Here is an 11,870-nt window from a genome sequence, read left to right as displayed (position 1 = left end):
AGAGAGAAAACTACCTCTCATCGTGCGCTAACGGTCGAGCAAGTTAATCGAGCAAAATGAGCAAATAACGTAGGATCTGGGGGCTCCAGATCAGACGACAGAGATTGCGCCCGATGGAGAAACCGGATTTGACAAGGGAATTGAGCCATGACATGTAAAATTCTGAAGTCTGATTTGACCACTGAGCTAGTGGATGAGTCATTCCATAGTGTAACTGAATTACCGAACCGTTGAGGAAGAGCTGGCACAGTTCATGAGAGGACAAGCGGCCACTTCCCTGTGGACGATGGCGATGATGCAGAGGCAGGGAACTCCAAGTGAACAGCAGCAGGCGATCCAAAGGGGCAAAAGGGGAATCAAACAATCGTGAGATAGATTGCCTTTAAGCCATGAACAAGCAGAGAACATAGCATGAAGAAGAAGAAGAAGAGAATGAAGACAGAGAGAGCGAGAGCAAAGAAGAGACAGTGAAGCAAAAAGCAGAAAATAGAGAGCCGAGCTGACCTAAGGTAGCATCGAGCAGACAGAAAGCTTGAGAGGTTCAAGCAATCCCTGAGAGGATCTGTCGGGAATTGAACATCACATTGGGATCCTCCCATTAAAGACCAGAGAGGTCAAGATATGGTAAGGAAAAGAGTCTGTGTACTCTAGTGGCTTGGGGGATCCAAGAACCACCCTACCAAACATTATCTATTTTAGGAGACTCAAATTGAGCTCCTCATTGTAAATCTCTTCTTTAAAGACACAATAAAAGAAGGCCACCATTGAAAGCTAGACCGGAGATGTAGCCCTGGAGGATAGGGTGAACTCCTTATTAATTTGTTGTGTTCTTGTATTTGCTTACTGTGTTTCTCCTATTGTTTTCCATTCTTCCAATGTCTATGTATTTTGCAATCTGATCAATCCGTTGCCTAAGATAACATAGACACACACCAGCACATGAGTCTGTAATACCTTCATTTATTAATTAATTAATTGAGGTCACTCACAAGTGATTTTCAGATCAAGTGGTATCAGAGCTTTAGGATATTAAGGTTAGAAAAGCTTGTGTTGCTTTAGCTGTTGAATTCTAACTAGATCAAAGCTCAAATTAGGAGAAGGAGAGTTGGTCGAAACTAATCCTGAAATTGGGAGAGTCTATCCTTGGAAGAGAATGTCAGAGGAAGGTTCTATGGGGCTAGACCCTGAATTCATAGATAGTTTCCTAGCAATAAAGTCCATGGTAGAAGAAATGTATAGGGACTTTAGAAAACATAACAATGAAGATTCATCAGGCTCTAAGAAAGACAAATGAGAAGATGAGTCACATTCCCATGACCACTCAAGAGCCAAAGGGAAAGAGGAAAGATTCCTCACACCTCCTGATAACCCTAAAAGGAAAGCATCTTTTATCAAACTAGATGTTAAATTTGATTTACCTATATATGATGGAGAGTTGAAAAGCTAGACAATTGGATTAGACAAATTCATGTTTATTGTGGAGTGTAAAATATCGACTTAGACAAGAGCAAGATTCAGCTGGCAAGCCTACGCCTTGGAGGCACTACCTTGGTTTGGTGGGAAGGCAGAACCCAAGCTGACATGAAAAGACATGGTAAGACCATCTCTTTCTGGAGTGAATTTGTTTCTGCAATCAAAAAGTAGTTCTATCCATTGGCCTACATGCAGCAAGCCATGATGAGTTGGTAAACTCTTTGACAGTTGAAAGGGAAAAGTGTACAGGGGTACACTCAAGAATTTAGAAAGAGAGCATTAATTCTAGGAATCTCATTAGACTCACCTGAGACTCTGTTGAAGTACATTGGTGGTCTACACAGCTACATGAGGCATACTATCCTCATGTTTAATCCCACTAGTATAGATGAGGTATCTGTACAAGCTACTCATATAGAAGCTAGAGGAAAGAATGGAAGTCTAGAAGTTGGGGGATCATCCCAACCCACTGCAAGCAAGAATAATGAGAAAAGCAAGCAGAAGTGGAAAGCAAGGAAGGCTAACACTGCACAAAAAAGAAAGGCTTCATGCACCCACTGTAAAAAGGATGGGCATGATGATAAGCATTGTTGGATTCTGCATCCAGAGCCGAGACCTAAGAATTTTGAGGGCAAGAAGAAGAAAATTGTTGTAGCCATTTAGAAAGATTTGGGGTCAGACTCGGGAGACGAAACAACCATTGCAGCCACAGGTATAATAGGTTTTCCACTTTAGAGAATGCTGAAATCAAGAAGAAGGTGCAGGAATTGCTCGAGGAAGGGTCCATCAGACCTAGCACATCACCACGTGGGTCAACAATCGTTTTGGTGAGAAAGAAAGATGGCTCATGGAGAATGTGCATTGATTACCGAGCACTGAATAAGATAATAATAAAAAATTGTTATCCCCTTCCTTGCATAGATAATCTTTTAGATCAATTGAAAGAAGTTGTTTATTTCTCCAAGCTAGACTTGCACAGTGGATACCATTAGATCAGATGCATGGAAGACTGATTTCAAAACAAAGCAGGGATTGTATGAGTGGCTGGTTATGCCTTTTGGCTTAACTAATGCTCCCGCTACTTTCATGAGACTAATGAATGATGTACTCAGACCTTTTCTTGATGATTTTGTTATTGTGTATCTGGATGACATTCTGATTTTTAGCAAAATGTGGGAAGAACACTTAAAGCATGTTAAACAAACACTAGATGTTTTGAAAAGAGAAAAACTTCATGTTAAACTCTCAAAATGTGAATTTGGCAAAACATGTTTGAATTATTTGGGTCATATAGTAGGGGGTGGTGAATTGAAGATAGATCCCTCTAAGGTGGAAATCATTGTGAACTGGCCTAAACCCAAATCTGCTATAGAAGTTAGAAGCTTCTTAGGAGCAGCAAAATATTGGAGGAAGTTCATTTCTAACTTTTCCTTAATTGCAACTCCCTTACATGCTTTAACGGGATTGAACAAGGTGTTTCAGTGGGGAGGCAAACAACATAAAGCCTTCGACACCTTGAAAGAAACGATTAGTATAGCACCTATACTAGCACTGCCTGATCTCCAAAGACCATTTGAGATCCAAATAGATGCCAATGACTATGCCATGGGAGCAGTGTTGACACAGCACGGTAAACCCATATGTTATCATTCTGAGACTTTTAAGCCTATAGTAGTTAACTATCCTACATATGATAAAGAATTGTATGCAATAGTTCAGATTGTGAAAAAGTGGAAACATTACTTAATGGCAAAGAGACAGTAATACATACTGATCATCAACCACTTCAATATCTACATTCCCAAACTAAGTTGTAGCAATTAAGGCACTATAGGTGGATGGGGTTCCTACAACAATTTCATTTAGTCATCAGATATAAAAATGGAATACACAATAAAGTTGTAGACATGTTGTTTAGACCTACTATAAATGCATCTACTGTACTTAAGCATAATTCTATGCTACATGAAAGCTACATTGAACAATATGCTCAAGATATAGACTTTAAAGATGTATATGCAACTTTAAGTCAAGGCAAACGAGTAGAAGAATTGGATTATCATATAAAAGACCGACTCTTATACCATTGTGGGAAGTTATGCATTCCATAAACTGACAGAGTAAATATAATTAGAGAAGGACACACTTCTATAATATTAGGTCACTTTGGGGTAAGTAAAACAGTTGCACAAATTGCAAAGATTTTGTTATTGGCCAAAACTGAATGAGACAGTTTCTAGATATGTAAGAGGGTGTATTATGTGTGCTAAAAGCAAGCCCAGCAACAGAAAACTACGCTTATACACTCCATTACCAGTTCCTTCTCACCCTTGGGAAAGTGTTTCCATGGATTTTGTTGGAGGACTGCCTAAATCTAGGAAAGGTCATGATTATGTATATGTTGTTGTGGATAGGTTCAGCAAAATGTGTATTTTGATACCTTGAAATAAATAGATTACAGCTGAACAAACTACAAAACTATTTTTTGAACATGTATGGGTTCATTTTGGATTACCCAGTTCCATTGTATCTAATCGAGACCCCCAATCTGTGTGGAATTTTTGGTCAAGTCTGTGGGAACTGATGGACACCAAACTGAAGAAAAGCACAACTTTTCATCCACAAACTGATGGCTAGACAAAAGCAGTCAATAGGACAGTGATCCAGTTGCTCAGAGGATATTGCATCAAACATCCTAAGCTTTGGGATGAACATTTGTGTTATGTGCAGCATGCTTACAATAGAGAAAAACATTCTTCTACAAAGAGATCTCCTTTTGAGACCTGTTTTTGTTTCACACCAAGGTCTCCTTTGGATTTTGTCTTTGGTAAAGGTACCACAATTGATGGACACAGTGATGTGGACATGGAAACTAGGTTCATTGAACAGATCCAAGAGATCCACCAGGTAGTACAGGAACAGCTAGAAAAGAGCCAAGCCAAATACAAGGCAAGGCATGACAAGCATCCGATGGAGCATGGTTTCCAAGTTGGTTACCAAATCTAGTTGTATATCAGCAAGGACAGGATGCAAGGTGAAGCTAAAAAGCTAAAGCCTATTAGGTATGGACCCTTCAGGATACTTGAGAAGATTGGTGAAAATGCTTTTCACCTTGATCTACCAACTTACATGCACATCTACTCAGTCATAATTGCATATTCCTTGAGATTGTTTGAACCCTCTCTAATTGAGGATCCCGAACAATAGAGTCAATTACCTTCTATTGATGACCTGCTACCTGAATATCTTAATGAATTGCAGGAAGACACAGTTCTGGATAGGAAGGTGAGGACGACACGCAGAGGAGATGTTGAGTACCTCAGAGTAGGGCTCAAGGGTTCAAAGCCAAGCAGTGCAAAGTGGATAGAGATTGGACAAGTGAGACAATTGTACCCTCACTTAGTCGATGCTTGAAAACAAACTTTTGGTGGTCCAAAAGCTTTTTCAGTGGGAAGGTTGTGATTCGAATTGGATCCATGAAGATTATAAAAGTGCCATGACTGTATTAAGACAGGACAGACTTTGAATTTATGAACACAGAGTGATCAGGAAGACCTCTGGACAGTGGCAGATTGTAGCCAGCAAGGAACAATGAGGACCTCGGTCAAAGCGCGCTGACCAAGGCCCATGGAGTCTATACAAGAGGCAAAACTGACACTTGCAAAGCGCGGATCGGGAAACAGAGGCCATTTCTAGTGCGCGATTATCACTTATCATGCATCGCTAGGAAAAACCCCTCGAGAAGGAAAGACCACGATCACTTGGTCGCATGGGAAGTTGGGAAACCGTGGGGAAAGCCCTAAAGCAAAAGGCGGGTCCCGCACTCCAAAACTAGCAATCTATCGGGGGCACCCTTAGGGGGTAAGTGGATTTGGCTGAAACTAAGTGATTCCATTCATCGCATGACTCGTGTCTGGTGGATGAGAGAGAAACCTACCTCTCATCGCGCACTAACAGTCGAGCAAGTCAGCTGCATGAAATGAGAGAATAACGTAGGATCTAGGGGCTCTAGATCTGATGGCGAAGATTGCGCCTAATGGAGAAACCGGATTTGACAAGGGAATTAAGTTGTGGCATGTAAAATTTTGAAGTCTAATTTGATCGCTGAGTTGGTGGATGAGTCATTCCATAGTGTAATTGAATTACCGAACCATCGAGGAAGAGCTAGCGCAATTCATGAGAGGAAAAGTGCCCAATTCCCTGTGGACAATGGTGATGATGTAGAGGCAGGGAACTCCAAGCAAATAGCAGTAGGCAATCCGAAGGGGCAGAAGCGGAATTGAATAGTCATGAGATAGATTGACTTTAAGCCATGAATAGGCAGAGAACAGAACATGAAGAAGAGAGAAGAAGAGAACGAAGATAGAGAGAGAGAGATTAAGGAAGAGATAGTGACGCAAAAAGTAGAAAACAGAGAGCTGAGCTGACCTAAGGTAGCATCGAGCAGACAAAAAGCTTGAGAGATTCAAGCAGTCCCTGAGAGGATTTGTCGAGAATTGAGCACCACATTGGGCTCCTCCCATTAAAGACCAAAGAGGTCAAGATCTGGTAAGGAAAAGAGTCTGTGTACTCTAGTGGCTTGGGGGATCCAAAACCCACCCCACTAAACATTATCTATTTCAAGAGACCCAAATTGAGCTTCTCATTGTAAATCTCTACTTTAAAGACACAATAAAAGAAGGCCACCACTGAAAGCTGTACTGGAGACGTAGCCCTGGAGGATAGGGTGAAATCCTTATTAATTTGTTGTGTTCTTGTATTTTCTTACTATGTTTCTCCTATTGTTTTCCATTCTTCCTGTGTCTGTGTATTTTGTAATCTGATCGATCTGTTGCCTAATATAACATAGACAAATGCCAGCACATGAGTCTGTAATACCTTCATTTATTAATTAATTAACTGAGGTCACTCATGAGTGATTTTCAGATCAACTAGTTATTGTGAGCTTGTAGATTTCACTGATTCCGACTAGGCTGGATTAGTGGATAGTCGAAAATCCACCTGTGGATTTGTACTTCTATCTTGGATCTGCTCCAATTTCTTGGTCCTATAAGAAACAATCAACAGTTGCATTTTCTACGACATAAGATGAGTATAGAGTTGCGGTTCTCACAAGTCAAGAATTTCTTTGGTTGGATGATTATTGCTTGAATTTGGCATTCAGCGGGATCGACCTACTCTCTTATGGTGTGATATTCAATGTGCAATAAAAATTTCTAGAAATCATGTGGAGCATCAAATGAAAAAACACATTGAGATTCATATGTACTTCATTCACCAACTTATTCAAGATGTCGTTCTCAACCTATAATAGGTACCTACTGAAGAACAAATAAGAAATAATTTTACAAATTCCTTGACATGACCAATGTTTCTTCAGTTACGACATGTTCTTGGAGTGAAGGAAGTTGTCCTTGGGGGGTCATATTGAGTCCTCCTTTCTTTATCTCTTAATTTTATTTTCTTCTTTACTTCTTATGAAATGTTGTACATGGGTACCTAAAAACGCCTAGTTTTCAGGACCCATTCATTTTCTTTTTTCTTTATTTTCCTCCTTAGATTTTGCTTATGGAGGGCTATTATAATTCCAATAGATATCGAAACTTGTAACCTTATGTAACGATTTTATTAGCTACGTTGTTATTCTTATCCTTATCTATTGAGTCATCGATCTTATCTTATAGCTATCATTATAAGGCTCTATTGTTCCTATAAATTAGGCTCATGTATAGCTCACTTTCTCAAGCAATGAAGTGTGTTTATCTTCAATCTTCATCTTGTGATCTCTTGGTATAAGGATTGTTAAGTTTTCTACTTTGATCCTTGGGTATTTTAATACTCTTTCAAGGACTTTTCCGGTCTCTCAAGTTTCCCTAAAAACATATTTTAGTCCCTCAAAACGGCTCTGAAAGTTTAGGACCCAAAAAACTGCCCAAAATATTAAGTTTTGCTATAATTAAGGAAACTAAAGACGAAAAATAGTGGGGGTCCAATTGGAATACGTAGGCGGCGACCAATATCCACCTAGATTAACACCTCAATTAAGCATGGGAATCCCTTGATTGGTAAATGGTAAAGTTAAGTGGTGAGTACTCTTAATTGGGACTAGGAATCCCTTGACTAATAAGGGCGAGATACATGGTAAAGCCTAGAGGGTGGAGACCTTATTGGCCTAGGAATCCCTTGACCGATAATGGCAGGATACACGCGAAAGCTGAGAGGTTGAGACAGACAAATTCCTGATGGTGTATGTGGAGAAATCCGATGGCATCCACGATTGTTTATGGCCTATTGGTCCGGTGGGGATTGCGGTAAATCCTGGTTCTATTGATGAGGGTTGAGGTGGTTTAACCTTGGTAAGTCCTGGTTTATTTTTTTGTGAGTTTGACATTCATGCTTGGAATATGACATGAGAGTAATGAGCTGAAAGAAAGATTTGGTTCTAACAACCTATGGTCAGGTGGTACGTCAAAGTCCCAAACCTAGTTGGCTTATGCATTCATTAATAAAAGTCTCTTCTTCTTGATATTACATGAGTAAATGTATTGGTCCATATGTGGTATTTATGGTTCTTGTATCGTTTTTATTTCTATTGGTTATATGTTAGTTATGAGCATGTTTGATGAGAGTGATAATGTATGGATCTCATCATGTTTTGGTTGTAAATGAATGAACAATGAATATATGACCTAATAGATGAGAATGCAGCTATTTCGATGAGACATCAATGCTTCTTTACGAATCTCAGATAAGTATGAGACCCCCATGCTCAAATTTGTTGTTATAACATGTAGACTACGTATTTGTGACATATTTGATGAGATTCCTGTAATGGCTAGTAGGAGTGCAGTCAAGTCATTGATAAAATGTTTGCAGTAGTACCTTTGTTTCAAAGTTATTATCATTTTTGAAGGTTTCTGAGTCGAGGCCCTGAAAAAATGGCATAGAATATGAGGTCGTTGGCACAGAACTAGTTGAAAAAGTCCACAGTCTCTGGCTTGCCTTGATGTGTGATTCAATGGAGGCCTATAGTCGCATAGTTTCCTTGTCAAGGGAGTGACTAGGGTTTTAGATATGTGAAAAGTTAAGTTTCCTCACAGGTTGGTCACATGGAAGGGTTGGTTGGCTCCTGAAGGTTCTCTAGCATGTGTGGAATTTATTTTGGTTTAATTTTATTGGTTCCACTTTCTTAATTGTACATGGGTAGTTGAATCACATCTTAGTAGCCTCTCGTCACACGTTTATCCTAGTGGAGTCGCTAGCTTGGGTAAATGTGGGAGGAGGGTGTTACAAAAATCCCGTGAAGTATTAAGACATAAATGATTGAAATTTTTTCTTCTACAAATTTATATAGTTTCTTTTTACATAGTTTATTATGATAATTTTATCAAAAAAGTAGTGAATATTATATAAATTTGTGTTGCATAATTTATCATGATAATTTATCACAAAATAGTGAATATGTCCATTCAAAGTAGTAAATTAAGTGATTTTCTAGTTCCTTTTTTGGAAAAAAATTGTGTTACATAGTTTATTATGATAATTTTATCATAGTAGTGAATAATATATAAATTTGTGTTACATAGTTTATCATGATAATTTTATCACAAAATTATGAATTAAGTGATTTTCTAGTTCCTTTCTTTTGGAAATACTCAATCTAGTTAAAGCAAAAAAAATTCTAGATCCACCTTATAATTCAAATTTGATTGAAATATGTGTTATTTGAGATTTCCATATCTAGCAAAAAATAGATTTATTTTCTAATCAAATTAATAAATAGGCCCGATTTATAAAAGAAACTACATAAAACTTTCAAAAACAAACAATAAAACAACTATTTCACCTACATAAACAAAAAAATTGCTCTGCCTTTTATGTAGAATGCCAATGGTCCATGCATGTGGACATGTCATATGAGTCTGAACCTTTAAGCTTCAAGGTTCATTGTACAATGTAGGATCACCAAAGATCCACAATGAATGAGGCTATGCTTATCTTGAAGTCTCATCTTAAAGTCTTAGTATTTTGGGTGTTGCGTAGTGCTATAATCATCTTAGAGTCTCAACCAATAGAATCACCAACTTCTTCTTTTTTTTTTCTGTAATTTTATTCGAAATAGTGTGTGTAGTCTTATCAATAGACGAAATTATCCTCTTCTATGTATTTTTTTAAACAATTTTGGTCAAATTTAGCAAAATATAAAATAAAAAACTTTTTATTAAAGTAGATGAGGTTGTTTAATTTACCTAAAATTTTTTAAGGTATTAAATTTATTTATACACATTTTAAATAATAAAAAATTATAATTATACCTAAAATTGTATTACATAAATGTGAAAAATGTAATTTCATGTATACATGATTTATGTGCCTATTTTAAGATGGTAACATTTGAGGATTAAATAAATAAATACATGTACTCATTTGGCCTTTTAACTTTATTACGTGAGAGAAAGACACACTTCTGAGTGGCATGAGTTACTGTAAAAATTATTATGATTAATAAAATAACTAAACAGTTTGTACATCAAATGAGAACAATGTTAGAATAACCCCATGGAAACGTAAAAGACCAGAATAAGATAGAGTAGAGAAATCATATTCCTTCTTGGTAATCAGATTTATGACTTGTTTAACTCGGCAACAAGAACAATGATATAAAGAGTGTATTGGATAATAAGATATAACAATTATGAAAGGACCAATACATCTCCATCTGGCTAATGACGACGTAAAGGCGACCTATTAAAGATATGCCTGAGGGCTTCATTAATTAATTAGCTTTACAATGATATAAAGAGTGTATTTGATAATAAGATATAACAATTATGAAAGGACCAATACATCTCCATCTGGCTAATGACGACGTAAACGCGACCTATTAAAGATATGCCTGAGGGCTTCATTAATTAATTAGCTTTAGCATGGCTCAAACCCGACTCTGCTTAGCGACACTGAATGCTTGACATTCTATTAATGGCCAACCTTAGGTGGGACATAACCACCCGCAGAAGGGCCCGGGTATCCACCACCGTACCCAGCATTGGGTTGCGGGTTCCGGCGCTTTCGCCGATGCCTTTGTTCCTTCGTATCATGGATTGTACTTGTGCTGCCCTGCAGTTTCGTTCACACGATTGGAGCCGGGCGGTTTAACAATATATATAATCAATTGAGTGTTCCAGTTGGTTGGAAGAAAAAAGATTCAAATCTTCATAACAGAACCATATCCAGAAATATGTAGTTTATCGTGAAATATGTTGTATTATGTAATTTTTTAAAAAGAAAACATAATTACGGAGATAACAAATTGAAAAGTGGAGTGGCGAAAGGGTTTGGTACCTGCTGCATTAATTCCTCTTTACTTTTCATGCCACTATCATCTGATGTAAATAATTCACATGAAATCTGTCAAAATTTAAATTTAAGCTACGGCAATTAACAGAAACAAAAGCAAAATTTGTGACCGCTATTCAGAAAGTGTCAATGGTGGAAAAAAAAAAGCGTCTTTTGTTTACCCGAGGAGCGAGATTCTGTGGGGCGTATGAGATTCCCTGTGAAAAGAGTGACGATGAGTATAAGGGTTATTATACATCTCAAATCTCTACCCATTAGACGTTTGTACGGCAACTTCGTTCAGCGAAAAAGTCCTGCAGAATGAAAATTAAGAAATGGCGATTGAGCGCAAAAAGGTCCGCAGCATACCATTTGGTAGCCACAGGGAGTATTTATAACAGCTCCGAGACTAACTTAATCTTATTCTGCCCGCAAAAAATGCTACGCTGGCTGGATAAGAGAATCTTCGTCGAAGACTAAACCTAATCTTGTAGCAAACTCTTCTACATTTCTGAGTAGAAACTGAATTTGGCAAAAGTGTTAACAATAAATAAATAAATTGAATTTGGTACAAATGTGAAAAAAAATTGAAATTGAATTTCCTTAAAATATCTTGGATAGCTTGATTTTCACTTTATTAAATTGAATTTTGTAAAGAAATAACTTAGTTGACATGGTAGGAATTTGAAAGTAACTTTCAATAATTCAAGCTAAAACTTTGTCCACTCATTCTACCATATCCTTAAAAAAAAATCTTGAATGCGTTAACTCTGGTTGGCCTTCATGTATGTGGGAAACCAAACATTTCTTACTTGACTGCGATGAACAAAGTCTCCATCTTTCTCTATACCTACAATGTCTCCATCCATGGCAAACCGACCTACAATGTCTCCATCCATCCCTCGCGAACCGACCTACAATGTCTCCATCCATCCCTCGCAAACCGACCTACAATGTCTCCCTCCATCCCTCGCAGGGGAGTGCTATGTCTTTGGTAGCGTTCTTCAAACCAGTCACGTATCTTGTTTTTTCTTTCTAAATTTCAAATGTCATAAGAGGTC

General features: G+C 37.9%; 1 long non-coding RNA gene across 1 annotated transcript; it reads right to left on the bottom strand.

The window, feature by feature from the left end:
- Nucleotides 1-10,213: 10,213 nt before the first annotated feature.
- On the bottom strand, nt 10,214-11,205 carry LOC149256777 (uncharacterized). Its single transcript, XR_016266468.1, has 3 exons — nt 10,992-11,205; nt 10,816-10,856; nt 10,214-10,590 (listed from the first exon to the last, which is right to left on the bottom strand). It is a non-coding gene; the product is annotated as an uncharacterized LOC149256777 (long non-coding RNA).
- Nucleotides 11,206-11,870: the final 665 nt, after the last annotated feature.

This window comes from Pinus tabuliformis, chromosome 7 (genome assembly GCF_031772625.1).
Source record: "Pinus tabuliformis cultivar Carrire ecotype Pingquan chromosome 7, CPIR1, whole genome shotgun sequence".
Classification (NCBI taxonomy): Eukaryota; Viridiplantae; Streptophyta; class Pinopsida; order Pinales; family Pinaceae; genus Pinus; species Pinus tabuliformis.
The sequence above is the reverse complement of the archived record's forward strand: the minus strand, read 5'-3'. Positions and strand labels throughout refer to the sequence as shown.